The sequence below is a fragment of the Mustela erminea genome, chromosome 1 (genome assembly GCF_009829155.1).
Source record: "Mustela erminea isolate mMusErm1 chromosome 1, mMusErm1.Pri, whole genome shotgun sequence".
Taxonomy (NCBI): Eukaryota; Metazoa; Chordata; class Mammalia; order Carnivora; family Mustelidae; genus Mustela; species Mustela erminea.
In genome coordinates this window covers 173078984-173102187 of record NC_045614.1, presented here as the reverse complement: position 1 = coordinate 173102187, position 23204 = coordinate 173078984, and the positions used below count along the sequence as shown (strand labels likewise).

General features: G+C 35.4%; 2 long non-coding RNA genes across 2 annotated transcripts in view; one reads left to right on the top strand and one right to left on the bottom strand.

The window, feature by feature from the left end:
• The window catches only part of LOC116595163, a 50540-nt gene that overhangs the window by 18871 nt on the left and 8465 nt on the right, over window positions 1-23204 (top strand). The gene's annotated exons all lie outside the window — the stretch shown is intronic.
• LOC116595156 lies at window positions 1075-22674 on the bottom strand. Its single transcript, XR_004287544.1, has 3 exons — window positions 22269-22674; window positions 11479-11532; window positions 1075-1309 (listed from the first exon to the last, which is right to left on the bottom strand). It is a non-coding gene; the product is annotated as an uncharacterized LOC116595156 (long non-coding RNA).

Here is a 23204-nt window from a genome sequence, read left to right as displayed (position 1 = left end):
CCTCAATAGATAAATGGATAAAGATGTGGTATATATACACAATGGAATATTACTCAGCCATAAGAAAGAATGAATCTTGCCATTTGCAACAACATGGATGAACTTAATATCATGCTAAGTGAAACAAGTCATATAGGGAGACAAAAACTATATATTTCACTTATATGTGAAATCTAAAAAAAAATTTTTAAAAAATGAACAAACAAAACAAAATGGAAACAGATTCATAGATAGAACAAACTAGTGGTTGCCAGAGGGGTGTGGGTGGTGGATGAGCAAAATAGGTGAGGGTGATTAAGAGGTAAAATCTTCCAGTTAGAAAATAAATAAGATACAAAGATATAATGTACAGCATAAGGAATATAGTTAATAATGGGAACTAGTTTTTATGGTGGCAGACAGTACCTAGACTCATTGCGGTGACCATTTCATGTTTCAGATAAATATTGGACCGCTACTGTAAGATACTGTTGTAGCCCCTCTTTGGGTTAGCTATATCTTACTATCAATCTTTTAATCTCATTGAACACAGGTTTTAGGACATCAAAGAAAAGAAACAAATGGTTTTTTCTCCCTTTTTTGCCCTATTAAATAAGATATTAAATAATTAAACAAATGATACTCAAAATTTTCCAGGCTGCTGATACAAGTGATTATCATTTTGGACCATAAACAGATCTAGTTTCTCTTACAATGGGGTACACAGAGTAGTTTTGCTCACAACTGACAACTGAATTCTATTAGTGGAGGAAGAACAATGGGAAATTGAATAGCTGTTCTTCTGTTGGAGATGTCTATATGTTTGTATGTGTAGTCAGAATTTGAAATTTTATGAGAATATTATACCATGATCTTCTTACCTCATTCTTTACTCTGAGGGCCTTATTTTTCTGTATTATCTAATAGAACACTAAAAACAATGAGCACTCTTAATTCTAAGTAGAGTTATAACTACATGTTCTCTTATAACATGTAGTTTATTTTCAGCAAAAGGGGTACAGAGATCTGAGTTAGTTAAAAACAATGGTCACAGTTTATTGAACTCATCTGTTTTCTTAAAAAGACAAAATTGTGCAGGCTTTTCTTAAGTTCATCTCAGGAGAATGGCCAGACACAGAGATTTTTGAAAGAGGTCCATGGGTCATTTGGATAAACACCAGAATTGATGACCAATGTTCTGTAATCAACACCTCAAATCCCCCATAAGTGAACTGTAGCCAACCTTTCATTGATCATTCATAGAATAGGTATGAATCTTTAATCCACAATGCCTTTCATTGTCTTAATGAAGCCACTTTTCTCAGTTCACCTAAATAAAAAGAAAGGGACCAATGAAACATAGGGAAATAGTACTACACACTTAAACCCTTAAACACACACACATACACACACAAACCATACCAAAAAAACAAAACAAAACAAAACCAAAAACAAAACTTTTGAAATTATAGCTTAAAAAGATGTGGGGGTAGTAATACATTATTTTAAATGGTCTAATCGTAGAATTTTCTCAAAAGGAGAAAAACAAATGTTCAAGTAGCCCTTTTGCAAGACAGTCCCAACAATGAGGTCAGTCAAACCAAGTGGCATTTTTCCTTGGAATTCATTGAGGTATTCAGGTCATTATTGGCTGTGGCATTTGGGAAAATATGGAGGAAGAAACTTGGCTCCCGGAAAGGAGGGAAAATTTATCTCAATGCCCCAGAAGTTCTCTTTCAAACTCCAGATTTGCAATGGGATATTTAGAGTTAGAATTTCCAGTAAAGAAGAGAATGTATCAAAGTTACATATTTTAAAGAAAGTCAAGGAGATGGTTAAACAAAGTTAAAAAAACAACTCTGGAATAAACAGTCTTGGATTGTTGAATGGTCAAATAATCCTACTGAATCATAGGAAAAAATGATGTCATGTCTAAATGTTAAATTGGTGGCGGGTGTCTTGTGCTTATAATTTGATTACACATTTCTTGAGTGCAGGTGTACTGGAGGGATGCCTCTCCCATTAAAAAGATCCATTTATCAAGTTTAACATGATAATTATTTATCATATTTCTTTCTTGGAAGCTGTCTCATTTATCTTTTTTTTAATTTTTCTTTCCTTGAAAACATTGAGGATTATTAATATTTATAATCCATCACTTGATCATATATTTCAGGAGCATGCACAATGTGCCTGGCACTGTGTCAGGGAATATATGAACCACAAAACAAGTAAAATGTGGCATCTATATACATGAAACTTAAAATATAATTATAAAAATAGAATTTACACACATACAGACATTAAGCAACAATTGTCTATGTGATGCCAAATGGAAGTATAACATGTTTTCTAGAATGAGAGGGAGCTATATAGCCTAGGATATTTGGGGAAAGACCTCAGAGGAATATTGGGCTTGATTTAGACCTTGAGGAATGGAATGGAGATGGAAGGCATTAAAGAAGAGTGTGAAATGAACTCAGAGGCAGTAAAAACACCAGAGAGTACAAGGAAGTGAATATATCTGCTTGACCATTGGGCTTGAAACATATATATCTGACATTTAGAACATGAGTAATGGAAAAAGTCTGTAGTACAGTGGAATGAGCCCAGATTTTAAGATGAATTCTGATTTTGCCCTATAACCTCAGCTTCTATGTAATATGTATTGAAAAAAACAGAAATTTTAGTTTTACTTATTTGAAAGTGGCTCCGGACTTATTTTTTCTTGAATACTGCTCCTCAGTCTCTATGCATCTCAAAATTGCTTCTACCTCTGATCTAGGACCTTTGTCCCTCTTTCTGCTGCAGGTCACTAACCAGAATTGTTGGGCATCCTCCACTTAAAAGGCTATTTATTGCTTATTCTCACCTGGAGAGAATCATGTTGAGCAAGATGCAGTTTATTACCATATACTTTCTCTTTTTCCATAGTTCCATTAGACTAAAAGCTCTATAGGCACAACAGGCTTAAGGCAATGGTCCTCAAATTGGTCAGTACATTAGAATTATCTGGAGAGTTTCTAAAATTCCGATATTCAGACCCCTGAGTGAGAATCTTTGTAAGGTGGAACTTAAACATTGGGATTTTTTAAAGCTCCCTGGTGATTACAATGTGTAACCAGGTTTGAGACTGTAGCTCTAAAGCAATCATTTGAGAGATTCCACTAGACAGTAATGACTGTCACACTCCAGTTTCCAAAGAATGAAATTGAGGAAGAGAGACTTGCTGAAAGAGGTTCTGCATCTCAGCTCAGATAAAGCAGGAATCCTTTTAGCAGTTCTTTTTGAGATCTGTCCACCAATATGGGTTTCAGAAAAATCCATTCCCTCCTGTAATTGGTCAATGAGTAGATGTTGAGATGTGTTAGCATGACTTCCAAGAGCAATTATTCTCAGAGATTATACAGTCTAAACCCATGAAAGAAGTACAAATATATTCAAAACTGCCTCATAAATTTCTCATGATTGAGTCTACATTTTACAAAATTCTACAAAGGTGAGTTCCTTTCTTCCCTTTCTCTCTCATCCCATGTCTTTTTCAGTTTGTGGCCACTTTTGTACCATTCAAGAGCAGGAAAAAAATTCAATATTGCACTCTATCCATTTAATACCACTCTTTTGGCCATACACAGAGTAGCTGAAGATTGAGGATTATACCTCAAAAGAATTACATGCTCAAACACTTCAGCTTCTCTGTAAGGATGAGAAGTACTGTTGAATTCTTCTAGATAATGTTTATATTCTAGCTAAATTTCTTAAGATTTCTGAGCCTCAGTCTTCTTAACTAGAAATAAATAATATTGGTATCAAATTGCAAGATTCTCAGGATATTATATCTCATTTATGAAATACTATATATGAAGCATAGTGACAATATGGGAGTATTCAAAAGTTGATCATTAGTATTCCAATTTGAAAACATCATAGGTCAGCTTTTTATGTTAAATAGGAAAATAAGGGACATGTGGGTGGCTCAGTCGGTTACTGCTTCAGGCTCAGGTCATGATCCTGGGATCGAGTCCCTCATCGGGCTTCCTGCTCAGGAGGAAGTCTGCCTCTGCTTCTGCCTTCTGTTCCCTCCTGCTTGTGCTCCCTCTCTCTCTGTCTCTCTCAATCTAACAAATAAATAAAATCTTTAAAAAATAGGAAAATAAAACACACAAAAAAAGGAAGAAGGAGAGTTGGAAAGAAAAGGAAGAAATAAAATTCATATTATTTAAAAGCCCATTATGTGCCAAACCATATGTTAAGGTCTTTATAAGTATGTTGTCTCATTTATATCTACCCATGCAATAAGTTTTAATATGCTCTTTTTGTAGATGAGAAAATAGAGACCTATGGAGTTTAAGAAAGAGGAAATGACTAAGCCAAGTTTAGAAAATAGATTTTTTTTTTTTTTTATTTTAAAGATTTTATTTATTTATTTGACAGAGAGAGATCACAAGTAGGCAGAGAGAGAGAGAGAGGAGGAAACAGGCTCCCTGCTGAGCAGAGAACCCGATGCGGGACTCGATCCCAGGACCCTGAGATCATGACCTGAGCCGAAGGCAGCGGCTTAACCCACTGAGCCACCCAGGCGCCCTAGAAAATAGATTTTAAGCAACTTTTAGTTATGGACTTTTCTGAGCTACCTTCTTCACCACCTCCTTTAGATGCCTATGGTTTCCACAAAGGCTTCTGACTCTTAATATCTGTCTTTAGGAGGGTGAGAATTTTGAGAAATTATCAGAATTCCTGCACATGTGGATGATGTAGTGTGTGTGTGTGTGTGTGTGTGTGTGCATGTGTGTACACACATATATTATTGTCTATACATGCACTCAAGCAAATGCATGATATCTTGAATATCATACATATATTCAATTTTAATTTTTAATAAATCTATTCCTATTTCTCTGTAAACATCAAGTATTTCTTTTCTCATTGCATATATTCCCTAGTGTGTACTAAACCACATGACCAGTGGCAGACACCAAGTTTTGCTGTAATACTTCAATGTCAGTAACAGTGCCATTCCTCTCTAGACTTATGTGAGATTTTTTTTCTGGGGTAAATATCTAAATGTGAAATTTATGGGCTATGAGGTGAAGCTATACTTTTTTTTAACTGTATTCTGTTCACTAGAATGGTCTACATGTAATCTACTTGTACAGGATGGTTCCTACTATATTTCCATATTGTCTCCAGCATCTGACATTATCTGAAAAACATGCTATTTCACCTCTATTAATTTTAAAATCTAAAGAGAGAGTCCAAAGAAGAATATTTCATAAATCAAATTCAGTTCTTTTAAAAAGCCTGATTGTCGGGCACTTGGGTGGCTCAGTCATTAAGCATCTGCCTTGGGCTCAGGTCATGATCCCAGGGTCCTGGGATCGAGGCCAGGCCAGCATCAGGCTCCCTGCTCAGCAGGAAGCCTGCTTCTCCCTCCCCTACTCCCCGCTTATGTTCCCCTCTTTCTCTGTGTCTCTCTCTGTCAAATAAATAAATAAAATCTTTAAAAATAAAAAAAATTAAAAAGCGTGGATGTGATCCCTTCAGTATAAGATACTGGAAACAGTACAGAGACATGGTTTGCATCTCCACTAAAGGACATCGTATGTCCTTTATTTGGAGGGATAGTCAGTGTTTTAACTTAATGGAAAGATTTAAAGCTTTCTTTTGTAACCACTGTGAACTGCAAAAAATAATTTCTAAATGAGAGAGTGAAACGAACACTAGTGCCTGGACTTCTGGTTGGCCTGCCAAAGACAAAATGAGAACACTAGAGTTTCACATTACACATGGGCCTGAAAAGGCTGTAAGGCTACAGTGGCAAATGGATAGTCCTATGACCTCACAGAACCTACAAGACAGTGGAAAAGACAGAAAGCAAACAACAATTACAAAAGACACTTGTAAGTCTGAGATTTAAATAGTTTTACTGAAATGAGCTTTTGCATCATCTGAATGTCAGAGCCTGGTTACATGGAATCTGTAGTTCATGGGTTCTTATCACCCAATTTAGAAGCCTTTCCCAATACCCCTGTCTGCAAGAAAGATGAAGTACCTTGCTCGCATAAGATACTTTCCAATTCACAATATATCCAGGCTCTTGTTCTTTTTATTTAAGCAACAGTCTCTTAATTTTAATTTGTCTTGCATGTCCAGATCCATCTTTACGGCCAGAACATTATTCAAAGATTAATGGTCTTGAAAGAATAATGCTCTTCACACTAGATTTCTAAGGAGCTGTTCAATCTCTTTGCTAATTCGGCAGTAAGAGTGATGAGCTGAAACAAAAGTAACCTTGACAGGAATTGTCTTCATCTATTATTTTTCCTATATCCCAAGAGAATCTGGTGGGCTCTTAAACTTGCCCTTTGAGCTAAGTAGTTGGAAAGTACTTTGACTCCTGGCAACTTACCGAGTAGTCTGATAAATGTGACTTAGCTACCTTAGTTTTGGTTTGTGGGAAACAGCAGAATTTTCTATGGTTATTTTGTGCACTCTTAGAAAAGGGAATTATTTTCTTTCATATGTGTGGGCTCAGTAGACAGGAAAGATTGTGAAGGAAAAATTATATGGTAGCAACATATCTGACTGACTCCTGGGATTTCAAGTATGACAAGTAGTGCTTTTTTCTCCACATTATCAATTTCATGGTGTTTAGAAGTAACTGCTGGGTTTTCTTTTAAGTCTATTAGAAAATATTGGTGTCTGACTTACTGTTGATATGACACATGGAATAAATTTTAGCAGAAGGGCTGCTCACTTCCTACATGATATGTAGGTTATTATCTGTGTTAAATGAGAAAAATGTTGTGCTTTTATTTTACTTTGTGGAATTGAAAGTCTGCAACAAAGGGTATATGAAGATTAAGGGAACTCTAGCATTTTCTTTTCTTTTTTACAGTCATCTTTACACTAATACACTTATAAATAAATTATGTAGTTGAGAGGGTCCTCTAATAATACTATTCACTGGACACTTACTTTATTCAATTGCTCATTAATTTATACATTTAACAAATATTTATTAAGTACTTACTATGTGATGAATACTCTGCCAAATATTGAAGCTATAATATCAAGACTTAATCCCTAATCAGTGGGAAATATAAAACCTAAACAAAAAACAAGTATATAGTCATAAAATGTTCTGAACTCTATAATAAAGAAATGGAACTCTGGGAGAACAAAATGAGAATTAGGCTAAGGGACAGGAAAACAGAAAAAAATGAAGTTTAAGCTGAAAAATGAGGTTTAAGATGAAGAGAGTGAGGCATGGGGATAGAGACAAGAGAAGTAATTTATAAGCAATGGAAATAGCCTTTGGGAAGGTCACAACCAAAAGAAAGACTGTAGTATATTCAAGGAACTAAAATGAGTCCTGGTTTCCTTGACCTGATGTGTTCAAATAAGAGGTTGTAAGCAGTGGCCATAATATGGAAGCCTTTTTAAGGTTATATTTAGGACCTCAGGATTTATTGTAAGATAAATCTTATCCTATCCTAAATAGTACTATCCTCACTTAACGGATAAAAAAATTGGCCTGGAGAGGATAAATATGCTCCTATTTATCCAGCAAATAATTGATCAAGTTAGGTTTTTAAACAAGTACTATTTGCCTCCAAAATCCATGACTTTTACCCTTTACTGTATGGCCTCTTTTCTAATCTACATGGGTGGTCTTATCTTGACAAAGTGTTATCTCAGAGAAACTTTAATACAACATTTATACATTATTTTTAAAGATTAAATATATATTATTGTCTCTCAAGAAAATTCCAGAGTGACAGGAGTTTCTAATCACAATTCAAGGTAAAGCTTTAGATCTCTTTTCCCGCCTCTTTTCATTTTCAGTAACCCCCATGCTTATTGAGTCATTTGCCAACTCTCTTCCTTCCATGCTTTAAACATAAATGCTCTAAGCCATGTCTGTATAAGCATTCACACTTCATTTCCTCATGCTTATTGTAATATTCATTTTTTTTCTTTCTAGTAATTCTCTGTACACTCCAATGTGAATTCAGCCATCATCTACAGATTTTTCAGTTCTTTCATGTCTCTTTCCACCAATTGGCAAGGCAATTAGCTAAATGGGAAACCTCCTGACAATTCCCTGTGGAAAGATATAAACACCAAGATGATCTTGGCTGAGAAGAATACAGACATATCTCAGACCTTATAACCTCATAAATGAGGTGTATGTGTGGGGTGTAACTGAGACTCCAGTGTCTTAGAAAGAGGTTTGTGTCTCTGCAAAAACAAAACACCAAGATGCGCCTGGCTGGCTCAGTTAGTAGAGCATGCAACTCTTGACCCCAGGTTGTTAAGTTCAATAACTGTGTTGGGCATTGAGCTTGCTTAAAACAAAAATAAAACCTCCACTAATTCTATGTACTGTGGGATGGGAATCACATAGGATATCTGGCTAGCCATTAAAGTAAATCTATTGTATGGGGAAAAATTTGGCTTGCTACATGCAGCTCTGGGAAAAGGAAGATATTTCCTTAATGTCACTGCCACAGAAAGAAATTGCAAGCCATTTCTACTTTCACCTAAATAGAAAAAGGCTTCTTCTGAAATTTATTAACAGATAAATTTTAATTTGCCAAAATTATTATCACCAATTACCTGGAGAAAAACTCCTTATAGGATCATTTACTCTCTCACTTATACCTATTGATAAAAGCAGGTAATGGAGCTATTTAAGGAAACCTGATGACTTCTGGGAAGATGGTGGCATCAAGAAAGAATGGAAGTATAATTAATGGCAGAAAAAGAAGAAAACTCGAAGCAAAATCTTAATCTTATTAAGAATATAAATTATAGCACATACATGTGAAGAGTTTTTGGAACAAAAACAAATAAACTTAAAAATTAGAGAAATTGAAAATAAAGAGGCTACCACTGATTAGGTTTTATAATTAGAAAAATAAATCAAAAAGTACTAAGAAAGGAAAATAATAAATGAAAACACAAGATATATGAAGAAGAAAAAAATATATGTGATAAAGGTGGTAATCATAGAAATATTAGAATGTAAACTATATGGGGACATAAATCTTGTACTTTTTTATCATTGCCAATATCTTCAATGGTGCTAAACCCATAGTGGGTCCTCAAAGAACAAATGAAGGAATAAATGAATACAAGAAAATTTACCTAGAGTGAGGATTTAAAAGGTACACTTATAGATGAGGTAAAGCCATTTTTCCCTGCTTCTTTCTGGCAAGTACAACTGTAAACCTTGGAAATGGTATAAGGCATCAAGAAAAGAGAATTATAAAAGATAAAGAGAGGATGATGAGCTGGCTTGGAGGGCAAGGAACTGGTAGAACTGCACAATGGCAGGAAGTCTTGCATACTTCCATCCAACACAGGAAAGTCACCCAAAACAAATATTTTCAGATACCTAATCTAGCAAAAGAAGGCAGCTGAGACAAGCTCTTCCTTTCCACAGATTGAACAGAAATCTCCCTGACAACATCAGGGGAGTGAGACTCCTTAGGTAAGGACCGGGAACCCAAGCTAAAATAAGTAGTCTGTGGAAGTATTCTCTCTCCTTGAAGAGCCTGAGTCTGCTTTCCACACAGTAGATATGAAATGAAATTGGTAAAAGAGACAGCTGAGTTTGGAAAGCTCATTGCCTCAGACACCTGAGAATCTCCTATCTCTGGACAGAGATATCAGACAACCAGGAGGTATCAGACCTTCCTCACTGAAAGATGTTCAGCAGCTCACCATAGGACCCCCCTTCTCTCCCTAAGGCAACACTAGTAGGAACAACAGGTACCCCCAGATCACCAGGTAAACCAAACAGACTAAACTAAAACCAAAAGCCTCTAAAAATAAAACTACCATTGGAGACAGTCCGTAAAGTAGGCCAAACCTCATGTGATAAATCTGAACAGGTACTGCTTGGAAAGTAAAAGATTTAAATAAGATCCAGTGTCCCCTAACAACAGACAAAAATGTTAACAATATAATAGAAAATCATCCACCATATTAAGACTCAGAAAATCAAAACTTGAATGAAAAAAGATGATCAACTAATACCAAAAAACAAAGATGAATCTAATGTTGGGATTTATCTGACAAAGATTATAAAGAAATTTCATTAAAATGCTCCAGCAACCAGTTATAAACTCTCTTGCAACAAGTGAAACAATAGTTTCAAATATTAGTTAAGAAATAGAAATTATTTAAAAAATCAAGTGAAAATTGTGAAGCTGAAATGCAATAACAAATAAAAACTCACTGAATGGATTCAATAGTAGAGTGATGATGACAGAGGATATGATCAGTGAATTTAAAGATAAAACAGTAGATTGACAGGTTCTTTATCTAATCTGAACAATAGAAAGAAAATAGACCAAAAGAAATTAACAGAGGTTCAGGGATCCGGGAGTGGGGGGGATAATAACAAAAATCAACATGGATATCATTTGGTATTCCAAAATAAGAAGGAAAAGAAAATGTGAATGAAAGAGTATTTGAAGAAATAAGGTCTGGGGGGTGCCTGGATGGCTCAGTCAATCGAATATCTGTCTGACTTTTGGTTTTGACTCAGGTCATCATCTCAGGGTGGTGAGATCAAGCCTTGAATCAGGCTCAGTGCTCAAGGGGGGAGTCGTTTTTGAATTCTCTCCCTCTGCCCCTCCCCTCACTCTCTCTCTCTATCTTTCCCTCTCTCAAGTAAATAAATCCTTAAAAAAAAAAAAAAGAAAGGAAGGAAGAAATAGTGTCTGAAAATTTTCCACATTTGGTGGAAGTCATACACCTACAGATCCAAGAAGCTGAGCAATGCCCCCAAACAGTATAAAGTCCATGCAATCCACACTAAGACATATCATAAACTTTTGAAAATTAATAGTAAGAAAATATCCTGGAAGCCACCAGATAGAAACTACACATTATCTATAGAATAGTCAAAGAATTTTTCATTGAAAATCCCAAAGACCATAAATATGTGGCATAATATTTTTCAAGTACTAGGAGAAAATAAGCATCAATCATCAATTCTGTATCTGTGGAATTGTTCAGGAATTAAAAGAAAATAAAAAACATTCTCAAGTGAAAAGAAACTAAAAAAAAATTTCACTAGGAAACCTACTTTTTAAGATTAGCTAAAGGAAGTTCTTCAAACAGAACAGAGAATGAAAGAAGGAAAGAAAGAAGAAAGGAAGGAAGGAAAACCTACTTTTAAAGATTAGCTAAAGGAAGTTCTTCAAACAGAAGAGGGAAGGAAGGAAGGAAGGGTGGAAGGAAAGGAGGTAGAGAAAGAAAAGAGAAAAAAGGAAAGAGGGAAAGGAAGGAAGAGGAAGAAAAGAAGGAAGACAAAGAAAGAGGGAACGTGACTGAAGGAACCGCGGTTTTTTTTTTTTTTTCAGTAAGCATAATTCCTTGAAGAGTCATCCAAGTTATTATTTATATCAATTGTCCTTTCCTGTTATATTTCTGAGCAGTATTTTGTGGTATGTTTATACTACCATTTGTTTTACCACTTACCTGTAGAAATGAGGATGGATTGGTGATTACCAGGTTTAGGGTTGGAGAAGAGAGCTAGTGCAAGAGGGAAGAAAGATGCTTATAAAAAAGCCACAGGATTCTTGTGGTATTAAACTCTTTAGAATCTTAAATAAGGTGTTGAATATATGAATTAACACTCATAACTTAATTGTATAGAACTTAATACACAAAAACAAGCATATATATACATACACAAATGAGTAGGAGTAAAACTGAGAAAGCTGAATTGGATTTTATTAATGGTAATATGCTGCTTGTAATATTATACTACCGTTTTGCAAAATGTACCATTGGAGGAAATGTGGCAAAGTGTGCATTGATCTTTCTGTATAGTCATTGAATTTCAATCTATAATTATCTTAGAAAACTCTTAATTAAATGAAAAAATAAACTACTGTGCTAGCCACCATCCAAGTTGGCTTCCACTGAGTCTGCCCCTGGTATCTACCCCTCATGTAGGTCATAAAAGACATTGCAGCTTCCACCTTACTTTCTTCTGGATCATGCACTTTGGGGAAGCTACCCATCTAGCATCAGGTTTCCCCTCTAAAACAATGAAAAATTTTAAAAAGAGCTATAAATTTATTAATACTTATATTATTTATATTTTATATATTTACATAATATAATACTTATATTTATTTATCATAAATATTATCATAAATATTCTTATATTCATATATATGATATGTATCATATATAAATATTCTTATATTCATAAATATCATAAATATTCTTGTCTTTCTCCAAGATACCCTTTATTTTCATCTCATAAGAATACAAATATTACACACCCTTTCTCTCCATGTATTCGATCACTGCAGCAATTACCTGAGAAAGCACTCTAACCAAGAAAATTATGTGTGAACTCTAGATAGAACAAGTGTTTAAAGAAGACAATTGTGAGCAATAAATGGTAATAGTCATAGTAAAATCTGAATAATTCATTTAATATAATTGAAAATTATATGTAATAAGCAAGAACTATGCCATAAAACTGACATTTTGTCAGGGAAAAATGCATTAACATGGAAGCAAAATACTACTTCAGCAAACTCGGGAGTTGGAAGACGGGTTTATTTTGAAAATACAACCATCCTACAGGTCTGGTTTCTGTGAGGATGATGGGCAGAATTAGCCAAACAAATATAGTGAGTGGGAACATTATTAATTTTTGATACACTCTATAGCGATAACTATTACAAATAAGTTATTTAAAATAAGAAACAGTCACTAGTCATACTTACCAAGTCAGAGAGAGAGAGAAAAATATTTGGAAAAAAAACCACAAGAAGTTACTTGCTTTAGATTTTATAACAATACAGAGATAAATGGCCATCTGGCTCCAAAGCCCATGTAGTTCTACACTATTATTTGGTTTTCCTCTATGATCCTAACAAATCTATACTGAAGACATTTCAAGTTAACACATCTGCCTTATGTTTCATCATTTCTAACGTCAGAGAACAAAGCAAATATTGTTAACAACTCACCCTCATAGCTTCAATTGGCACTGTAAAATATCAGGAATAGCAACAAAAATGAATGAAAAGGGAACAGAAATTACATTGTCTGGCACTAGTCATTGACCAAAGGAGAAATGCAATAAATATGAGAAAGGGAGAGAGAGGATATGTTTCTTAAAACATCATGTTCCAATGGTATTTCTAGCACTGGTTAGTAAGAACCACTGCCACAAATGAACCTGGAGATCTGAGGACCTATTTATGGGGAGAGTAAAGTAGGTTGGCAAAGAATTTTTGAGGGAAAAAATTTTTTTAATTAAAATTTTATTTTTTGGAAGAATGTATTCCTCTTTCAGGAGACTGGTGCCTCTTTGGGGGATGTTTTTAAAAATTCTGAGGCAGAAGAATTCCTTTCCTTCAGACAGTGAAGTATCAGTCCTCTTTATAACAGTGCCAAATGCTGTGAATGAGGTTTCAAGAAAGAGATAAGACTTGAAATAGAAGCTTTTGAACCAAGAAGAAGCACCATCACTTAATATTACAACTGAAGCTACAGGTACAAGAGGCCCTGAATTATTTCTGTCCTGCATTGTGTGTGTATATCACTTCGAAGTTTCTAAGAGAAAAGTCTCATATGGAGATTTGGATGTTCCCATTCCCAAAGATTTAGAACATTTTTTTTAAATGGCAAGTTCTGAGCACAAATACCTACCTATTGAAATAGCTAGAGGCACTGGATAACAGGAAAAGATGAAAGACCTAATTCAAATGGTTGGGCCAAATAATGACTAAGGAGAAATAATAACCATCTGCAAATATTTGAGGGAAATATGGAGCAAGAAGGGGAGAGGAATTTCTTTAAGTTATCCAAGGAGGTATAACTAAGAGAAACAGGATTAAATTGAGCAAAGAAAAATGTAGGCAGAGCATGAGGAGGAAAATGACCATGTAATGGGATCTGTCAGTCTGTGGAATAGTCATTCACAGGAAGTGGTGGAAACCCCATCACTTGAATCATTTTCAGCTAAGTGGAAAAATTGCTCTATTAAAGAAGACGATTCCACCCTGGAAGAAGAGGGACTTGATGAGCACTGTGTCTTTTTCGTCTTTGATTTCAATAATTTTGGAAAAGAAAGAAAGAAGAGGAAAACTAAGAGAGCAACCTGGTAGAATAACTAGAATTTTTTTTTTTTTAATTTAGAAATCACAGAGTAGCAGTGATGAGCAAAATGAACAAATGAGAGAGAAATCCCACTAAAAGACACCGATTTGGGGGCACCTGGGTGGCTCAGTCAGTTAACTGTCAGGTTGCAATCTTGGAGTCCTGGAATGGAGGCCTGTGTCAGGCTCCCTGCTCAGCAGGGAGTCTGCTTCTCCCTCTACCCTCCCCCCACTAATGTTTGCTCTTTCTCATTCTCAAATAAATAAGTAAAATCTTTAAGAAAACACACTAATTTCAATAATTATGGAAAAATTTAAAACAAGTCTAAAGATGAAATGACTTCAAAGACAGGTTGGGTATTTATTTAGGGGCTTTTGTTGTCTATCCACAATAAAATATTAAATTCGTTACTGCAGCTTTTATTGCAGTATACTTTGAAATATGGGATTGTGATACCTCCAACTTTGTTCTTTCTTCATTGCTTTGGTTATTTGGGTCTTTGTGGTTCCATACAAATTTTAGGATTACTTGTTCTAGGTATGTGAAAAACACTGTTGGTGTTTTGATAGTGATTGTATTAAATCTGTAGATTGCTTAGGGTAGTGTGAACTTTTTAATAACATTAATTCTTCCAATTGATGAGCATGGTATATCTCTCCATTTGTCTGCATCATCTTTAATCTCTTTCAATTATACCTTATATTTTTCAAAGTACAGATCTTTCACCTCCTTAGTTATATTTACTTCTAGGTATTTTATTGTTTGGAGTAATTATACATGGGGTTGTTTTCTAATTTCCCTTTCTGCTACTTTGTTACTAGTGCATAGAAATACAACAGATTTCTGTGTATTAATTTCATATCCCAAAACATTAACAAAATAATTTATTCTAAAATGTTTCTGGTAGAGTCTTTAGGGTTTTCTGTAAATGGCATTATGTCCTCTGCAAATAGGGACCCCTCTATTTCTTCTTTACCAACTTGGATGCCTTTTCTTTTTCTCATCTGATTGCTGCAGCTAGGATTTCCAGTACTATGTTGAATAAAAGTGGTGAGAGTGAACCACCTTGTCTTGTTCCTGATCTTAGAGAAAAGCCTTTGAATTTTCACCAGTATTAAGTTATTTTTTTATATATATATATATATATATATATATATATATATATATATGGCTATTTTTAGGCTGAAGGATGTTCCCTCTAAATCCACTTTGTTGAGATTTTTATTATGAATGGATGTTGAATATTGGCAAATGCCTTTTCTGCATCTTTTGAGATGATCATATGGTTTTTATTCTTCCTCTTGTTAATGTGATGTATCACACTGGTTGATTTGCAAATACTCAACCATCCTTGCATCCCGGAATTAAATACCACTTGATTGTAGTGAATAACGCTTTTAAGGTACTGTTGAATTTGGTTTCCTAATATTTTGTTGAAGACTCTTACATCTATTCTTCAGAATACTGGCCTGTAGTTTTCTTTTTTGGAGTGTCTTTAATTCCAGGGTAATTCTGCCCTCATTGAATAAATTTGGTAGGGTACTTACTCTTCTATTTTTTGGAATAGACTGAGAAGAATAGGTATTAACTCTTCTTTAAATGTTTGATAGAACTCACCTGTGATGCCATCTGGTCCTGGCTTTTGTTTGTTGGGAGGTTTTGATTACTGATCCAATTTTGGTAGTAGTTAATAAGTCTGCTCAAATTTTCTATTTCCTTTAGTTTAGTTTTGGAAGATTGTGTGTTTCTAGGAATTTACCCATTTCTTCTAGGTTGCCCGATTTGTTAGCATGTAATTTTTCATAGTATTCTCAGATAATCCTTTTTATTTTTGTGGTATCATTGTTATTTCCCTTTCATTTATGATATATTTGAGTTTTCTTTCTTTTTTGTTTATCAATCTGGCTAAAGGTTTATTAATTTTATTTCTCTTTTCAAAGAAATACCTCTCTGACAAACATCTTAAAATTGGTGAAGAAATTTTCTTCATGTATACCTCAGGAGTTTTTCAACTATTGCTTCTGTGCTGTACATCAGGTTGAGTCATTTAGTGTACTGGCCTTTTATGGGTAAAGACTTGGTTTCCTATAGCCCTCTGGCTTTCCTGAAATTAAGCCCCACTGACTTTCATAGCCAGAAGTTATGGGGACTTGTATTCCTATACAGGTCTCCAAGGCCAGGAGTGCCTGCTGTGGAATCTGATATCCTTGCTCCTCCATGTTCGTGGTGTCCCTCCCACTTGTGGTTAGTTGCACCAGGGGTTGGTTCCTGACTGCATGTCCACCCCTATATCTTTTTCTATGTGGCCTTCTCTTTATGCCTAGCTTTTGAAAGATGTGTTCAGCCAGTCCCCCGCTAATTTTCAGAGTTTGTTGCATAGAAGTTGCTTCAGTAATTTTTCGGACAAGATGAGCTCAGCATCCTCCTATTCCACCATCTTCCCTGATCTCTTCTAGGTTCACCATATCTTAGTGTCATGAAGGAATGAATACAATCTCTTTTCATTTTTCAGATTAAATTAGTACTGGGGTATCATCAGGAATCCAAAATAACAACAAGTGTTTATTGTGTACTTATCCTATGCCAGGTACTGTGCTGAATCCTTAAAATTCACTGCTTCTTTGATCTATTTCAAAATCCTATGAATTGAGTAGTTTTCCACATTATAGAGATTATCAAATTAAGGCTAAGTGATTATTATAATCTATCCAAGATGAAACAAGAAGAAAGTAATGGAGCTATAATTGAGCACACGTTGCTAGGGACTGAATTTTGTCCCCTTAAATCCATATATTGAGGCCCTAATTCTTAATATGGCTATATTTGGAGATAATTAAGGTTATACACATAATTAAGGTTAAATAAGGTCATAAGGGAAGGCCCTAATCTGTTAGGATTTAAATTCTTATAAGAAAAGAGAAAGACACTAGGTATATCTCTATCATCTCTAGCTCTAGCTCTATTTCTAGCTCTAACTCTAGCTCTCTCATTACAGAGAGGAAATGCCATATGAGAACACAATAAGAAGAGTCCATCTACAAGCCAGGAAGAGAGGCCTCCCCAGAAACCAATCCTAAGAGCATCCTGATCTTGGACTTTCAGCTTATAGGGCCATAAGAAAATAAACTTCTCGTTTAAACAACCCAGCCTGTGGTATTTTGTTATGGCAGACTGAACAGAATCATTCCATAGCCCTTTGTTTAAACCCCTGCTCTGTTTTATGAATTCTTATTCACTAAGTCTCTGCAGGCATGTTATTGTTTAAGAAAGTAAAAGTCAAAGTACAAAAAATTTTAATTTAAATATTAGTTTCCATTCAAAATATTTTTTTTAAAGATTTTAAAAAATTTATTCATTTGAGAGAGGGAACAGAGAGACAGAGAGCACAAGCAGGGGCAGAGGCAGTGGGAAAGGAAGACGCAGGCTCCTCACTTGGCTGAGAGCCCAACATGGGGCTCTATCCCAGGACCTGGAGATCACAACCTGAGCCAAAGTCAGATGCTTAACCATCTGAGCCACCCAGACACCCCTCCACTCAACACATCTTTTTCTGTTTAGCAATTGCATGAATAATCCTTTTCCCTTTCTTTGAAACTCTATCCGTGTATGGATGATTATCCAATTTTATAAATATAAAAAAGTGTACTGGGGAATCACAGGCATAGCTATTGAGAAATAATGACCTGAAAGAAGGAAACAATGACAGTGATAATGTCAGAATAAACACTTTAAAAGAGAATGGTTTTGAATAACAAACTGTAAAAGACCATTGGGAAAAATTGATAAAGTTTCCATATATCTTTGTAAAAATGACGCTTTATGTTCTATAAAATGTCAAATGTAAAATAAAAGATGTTATAGCATTATACAAATGCTTCTGTCTGATTTCTCCACAAAAAAAGAGAATTTGATTTATACTTTATTTCTTCCCATTCTTAGTACATAATTAAAGAATGTTTGCTATAATAACCTAATTACAGTAATTGGTTTAATAAATATATTTTTATAATTTTTAGTTCTAGCTTTCAATATAAAGTTCCACAAAACTTTTGTTCACTATGAAATGTGAAAATCTGGTCTCTATAAGAATAAATTCACTTTAAGTAGACTTTTGGCAGAAATAAGTTATAAATTTTATAAAACTCAAATAACAAAAGTTATTTCATTTGTATTTTTCCACTTACTTCTTAGACAATAAATAGAAGCCTCTGGTATATTGCCTGTATTTTTATTTCTGAGAAGCAGAGTTAATAATCGATCTTCATCTTTCCCTTTCTGGTTTCTGTCACTATAACAGTGATAACAGCCAACGAAAAATATTGTTTTGTGTTTAAGCCCTAAATTAAAATCAAATTTTTATTTTTGGTTTGATTTTGACTGACTTCTTTGATGAAAATCCAGGCTATAAAGATATGCTCTGTGTTCTCCAGTAGGACAGTAGTTCAGGCTAAAGATGAATCCAACAAATTCAGAGGAAAAAACTCCAAGAACAAATTAGAATGCTATCTGGGAGTAGATAATCATCATTATTAGAAAGCATGCATTGTACGTGCATTTATGTAATAAATATATATTCATGATGACAAATAGAATAAATGTTAATGTCCTGGGAAAATGCTGTTTTGGCCAGTTTCCCAATTCAATTTAGTATCTTGACTTCTTGAAACACCTCGTTAAGACTCCACAAGGTTGTGGCACCTGGGTGGCTCAGTGGGTTAAAGCCTCTGCCTTCAGCTCGGCTCATGATCCCAGGGTCCTGGAATCGAGCCCCGCATTGGGCTCTCTGCTCCGTGGAGGGCCTGCTTTCTCCTCTCTCTCTGCCTGCCTCCCTGCCTACTTGTGATCTCTCTCTCTGTCAAGTGAATAGAGAAAATCTTAAAAAAAAAAAAGAAAAGACTCCACAAGTGCACCTTTCCTGAGAAGGTGTTGCCTTTCAACCATCAGTCTGAAGCAAGACACCTAACAGTCTGATATATCCTTTCCATTTTTGAGGAAAATTCTGTTCATACTAAGCGATTTGTGAGTACTTCTGAAAAATTCAATCTTTTCTCCTGTATTTTTTCCTGGCACTATGTTGAAAGGGTGATTTAAACATTGTGATTTATGTGTCATTTAAAGTAAAGGCAGTCAGTTTCTTTTTCTTTCTCAAAGAGGTGTGATTTGGCTGCCATCTGGCTAAAATAAGTAGTTATTTCCTGTTTAGTGACAAGACAAAAAGAAAAAAGAAGTGATGAGGACCAGAAAATCAACTCTGAACAGCAGGTTTGGGAAACCATTTGTGTCTCAGCATGAGTTTTGATGTCAAACAGACCTGAGTTCTGGTTCTGAATCTTCTTGCCAGTGTACAAATTTGACCAAGTATGTAAATATGTAAAGCTTCAGCTTCATCACTAGTAAAATCAAAACAATAATAGATTTGTTGTAAGATTGAAAGTATAATATGTATAGAGTGGTAAGCACAGAATTCCTTGTGGCAGGGAAGTAAATAAAATGATAGATTATTATTTTCATCAAAATATTTTAAAATAAATAATAAAAGTTGTTTGTTTGTCTTTCGGGAGAGAGAGAGCAAGTGGGGAGAGGGGCAGAAAGAGAGGGGGAGAGACAATTTTAGGAGTTTAAGCAGGATCTAGACTCAGTGTGGAGCCCAATGCAGGCTTGCTCTTACAACCCTGAGATCATGACCTGAGCCAAAATCAAGAGTCAGAGACTCAGTCAACTGAGCCACCCAGGTGCCCCAGTAATTTATTTTTTAAATAACTCATATCTTATCAAGGAGCACATACATACATCTTATCAAAGCCTCCAACTTATTCACAACTTCTTAATTATTTGTTCCAATTTATATGAGTCCTCAGTATGGGAAACTAATGTGGTGACCTACAGAGTATCCAAATAGTTTAGGTTTCTTGGAGCTATATTTTAAGAGAGAATTGGAAAGTTAACATAGCTTGAATCAAGACCAAATGTATTTCATTTTTTTCTATTTCATATGAATGCAAACTGGTCTTAGTATACTTTTTGGACAATGGTGGAAAATAACACATTTGTCGTATCAATGGCTACAAACCATATACCTGAGTCTATGCTAATCTGCTCTAGCACACCTGCATAGAAACTGCAATTGGGGCTACAGTTTTCTTGAGTTTGCAATAGTGTACCACTATCCAACAGGATCTAAAATGTTCATGGGGACAAGTCTGGTAAATTAAATGATAGGAACAACCATCTCTGCCCCTTTTAGGTCTTAATCTCTGTCATTCTTTCTGAATGCAGTGTTGGTTTTTTTTTTTGTTTGTTTGTTTGTTTTTACCATTTTGACTAGGTATAAGATAGGCAAATTCAATGATTTCCACTTATCCTCCCTTACTATCATAGCATTTATTCCACAGGCCAAGGAACAAGTGTGGGAGTGTACCAATTACCAATTATATGTTTTGTTTCAGATATCTGGGTATCAATGTCAATTCACACCCTATATCCAAGAGCCCTTAAAATGTCTGGATATTCTTTTTTCCTCAGTGTATCATTAACTGAATAAATGGTGATAGGTTCCTTTGGGGAAAGAATTGAGGGAACTATTACCATATACATTTACCATGGAGTTATAGAGTCATTCCTTCTGTGGACTCAGCATCTCCTTTAGTCAGTAGGTTCAAGAGCCTGAGACTTGACTTAGGTCTGGAAACTGGGCAAGGGATTGCCATATTGTCCACATAGGACTGGTCCTCCTAGCCTCCTAATCATAGATTTTTAATTTCTTTTGGTTGCATAAATTAATCAATATCATTTTTGGTTGTTCATTTATATCTTTCTCCTAGTAATATTGTGCCTTGTTAGTCATTTCATAGCTCTGAAGGTCAGGCCCTGAGTTGCCATTCCAGTCTTGCCTCTCATTACAGTAACTATGCACAACTTGTTTCTGACGACTATGCACCCAGCTTCTATCTTTCCTGTTCTAGTTCAGTAATAGCACTTCTCCTATCATTCTTAGCTGAAGTGGAAAGACATCACTGAGCTTTCCAGTGACATGGATGTCCCTCTCACCAAAGCAATCCTTGTTCCTTTGGTAAACAGCATGTCTCTGTAGCTCCCTTACAAACTTCTCACTGTCAGCTGGTAGTTTTCTAGGTGTACACTTCTGCCTATTGAGCCCTATCTCAGCTGTTAGTTAGAATAGGTCAAAAATTTACACTTCATTTAGAATAGGCATTTGTTTTTTTTTCTAAGTTCCCAAGGATCATCCTAGAAGTATGCTAACAATTTTTTTCTTCTAAAGTCTTGTCAGGGAGTTAAATCCTGTATTCCAGAAGAATGGCAAATAAAATCTCATTTATCCAACTTTATGTTCTGCACTTCTGATCCAGAACCTCAAGAAGAAATCTTGTAAAAACTCTCTTGGTCCCTGCTACTATATATTAACCAGGTCTTACTGAATCTTTGAGTTGGATAGATAGATAGAAAGAAATCTTGTTTAGCACATCTAGCCATCTAGCACTTTCCTGTCTGGGTTATACAGTAAATTTATCCTAGATATTTGTCTGATGGTCAGGAGAGGAGGTGGAGATAGATCCTGAAAGGAATGTATATTGTCTTACAAAGCAGAAGGAGGAAGCCCTAGCCTTTAGTAGGGATTCTGGACCACTTCTATGGGCTTAGAGAGAGCTAGAGGATCTAAGAATTCAAGATTTTTTGATAAATTGACCCAGATGGCAAGACCCCTAGACCCAGGATTCCATATGTTTTCAATAGGCTCCTGATCATGGCATATCAAATTTGATACAGTTAAAGTCAACTTTCTTTGGAGCTCTACTACTCTTGTAAAATTCTTTCCTTCCCTTCCAGCTGCAGAGATTGAGAGTCTCTTTTTGTACTATTAAAGAATGCCCTTTGGCTTTCAGAGCTCATATTTAACAAATTATTTATTACCCTTAGCATTTTAATGTCTTTACTTAAAACTGAGCAAAGGCTGTCTGATTCCACAGTACTTAAAATTATGATCCGTAGAACTTTCCAAATACCTAAGATATTCTCCTAATGGGGAATTTCCTTTCACTAGCACCCCATTTCAGTTCACCATTAGTCAATGTTTTAAGAATATACCTCTACAACCTGTTGAGGTCTATGAGTACTCTACTTACCAACTATGATGGCATCATTACCAGTTGGCCAGCAGAATATCCAATTCACTTTACACTCTACTTCTTAGAACCACTCCTGACATAGTCAACTGTCAGAAGATACATTCCCTCCGAGAGAAACACTGAGATGAAGAGTTGTATGCAGGATATTTTTTGGTGAAGTGCTCTTGGAAATAACACCTATTGAGGAAGGGAAAGCAGTATTAGGACACAGAGACAAGTTGAACTGCAATGTAGTCTTTCAGCAAAAGCCTCAGCCAGTCCTCTAGGAAGTTCTGGAGCTGGGAATGACCCTTAAAAGTAGTATTAAATGGAGGCAATGAGGTTGAACCTTTGCACCTTCTTTGATAACCAGTTATTGGATACAGGCTGCCCCAGGGAAGAGAGCAAACTTGGATGAGGTGGATTCCTCTAGGTTAGGACAATTTCCAGAGAAAGATTTAGCTAAGAACTATTAGTAACCAACACTTCTCTAACCTGGAGTAAGGAGTGCTGTGGCTGTAGAAGCGTAGTAGTATCCGGATTGCATACGATAGCATCCACTATATCCTACTGAATCTACTTTTGGGTGAGCCTAGATCTCTATACACCTTTCATAATCACTCTGTTGGCAAAGAAACTTAGATCCAAGAGAGTTCTTGGATTTGTGATTAAGCAGATACTTTGAGAAAATGGAATCTGCCCAAGAAATGGCTCATCTCAAGTGTCCAAGAGTTTGACATTACTGCAGCTGCCTTCAGTATAATCTATAATTGTTTCTAAAGATCCAAGAAAATTACTTATTTCTTCCCAAGAAAATCTCTCCCAATTTTACAAGTGAAAAAGGAATGTCATAATATTTAGAATAATAGAATGAATTGGTATGCTTCTAGTAAAGCCAACCCTACAACTGAACTTGTTATTAAACTGATACTCCTGTGATAAATGGCCAGCAGA